The following is a 1,762-nucleotide window of genomic DNA, read 5'->3' as shown; positions in this document are numbered from 1 at the left end:
GGCATGCGCACTAGCAATTTGCCCCTGCATTTGGCGCTGGCATGCGCATTAGCATCTCGTTGCCCAACGCCGAAGCGTCTGTCCTCCTAAAGTCGTATCTCCACTCCAGATCAGGAGCCGAAGCTGTCGTGGTTACCTCAACACAATTTCCGAGTGTAGAAGTAACACGCGACCAACGCACGGTGCGCCTTGTAGTTTCTACTGCCTCAATGTCGGTCATCGAACTGAATGACGTAGTCCACTTCAACGCTCAGAGCGATTCCCTAATTGCAGACCTGACCGTATGCATCATTTCGCTTCGGAGAATAGGCTGCTATGCAGAGAGCTGATCAATGTTATTTCAGGGCGCCGGTGCTTATTTTTGCACCGGCGGAAACTTCACGCAGATAACGCAGGGCAGCTCGTAGCTACAGCAAGAAGCTTTCGTATCGTTTCTCTGGGAATTTTCGCGCGTCACCTGAGACATTCGTCGACTCTCTGTGCCGAAGTTCGGTGCAGTTCATGGAAAGCTCATTGGAGGGGGCGTCGCGTTCGCGCTTGCGACAGATTGGCGCGTCTGTACCACTGGGACAACATTCAACTATGGCAACCTGCCGCGGGGAGTGAATCCCCTTTTCATGTTCAGCTGAGCGCTGCCATTGATGGTTGGGTAAACTACTGGTTTTCAAATCTATGTGGAGGATATAGTTCTCTCCAGTAATCAGGCAGATGCATATGGCATTGTAGACTAGATCACAGTCAGCAAGGCCGAAGCGTAGCACTCGACAGCTGGTCCGGCCTTGTTCAGCACCCACTCAATTTTTTGACCCACCTCAGTACCTTCAGAGTGCGTGCTTGATGCCGCGCAAGCGGCGCTAGAGGTCGTGTGCTTTGCTGAGTCTTTCATGGATCGAATGGTCTCCTCTGAGAAACCTCCAGAGGTAATGAGGAAGGGAGGCGTGATCTAGCGACCATCTCCAACCTAAGCTGTACAGCTAGAATTCGACGATTCCGATGTATCACCAAAAGTAAATCTATGCGTCGCGGAGGTGCTCGGCACTCAAGTAGCTGGAGACGCGCCGTTGATGGCGGCGGGAATTGACTCTCTGGGTGCCACGGAGCTGTAGCGAGCACTGAGCGACGAGTTCAGCGCCGAGCTCCCAGCCACCTTGCTTTTCGACCATCCATCAATCGAGGGAATCGCATCTTTGGTGAGCCAAGAGCTTCAAGTGGCATCGCCAAACATGGGTCAAATTGCCTGTTGCCAAGTGGACACGCACCAAGTGCAAGCAACGGTTCCCACTTGCGTCGCAGAGGTGCTCGGCACTCAAGTAGCTGGAGACGCGCCGTTGATGGCGGCGGGAATTGACTCTCTGGGTGCCACGGAGCTGTAGCGAGCACTGAGCGACGAGTTCAGCGCCGAGCTCCCGGCCACCTTGCTTTTCGACCATCCATCAATCGAGGGAATCGCATCTTTGGTGAGCCAAGAGCTTCAAGTGGCATCGCCAAACATGGGTCAAATTGCCTGTTGCCAAGTGGACACGCACCAAGTGCAAGCAACGGTTGCCACTTGCGTCGCAGAGGTGCTCGGCACTCAAGTAGCTGGAGACGCGCCGTTGATGGCGGCGGGAATTGACTCTCTGGGTGCCACGGAGCTGTAGCGAGCACTGAGCGACGAGTTCAGCGCCGAGCTCCCAGCCACCTTGCTTTTCGACCATCCATCAATCGAGGGAATCGCATCTTTGGTGAGCCAAGAGCTTCAAGTGGCATCGCCAAACATGGG

Source organism: Aureococcus anophagefferens (assembly GCF_000186865.1).
Source record: "Aureococcus anophagefferens unplaced genomic scaffold AURANscaffold_102, whole genome shotgun sequence".
Classification (NCBI taxonomy): Eukaryota; class Pelagophyceae; order Pelagomonadales; family Pelagomonadaceae; genus Aureococcus; species Aureococcus anophagefferens.
Note: the sequence above shows the minus strand (reverse complement) of the source record.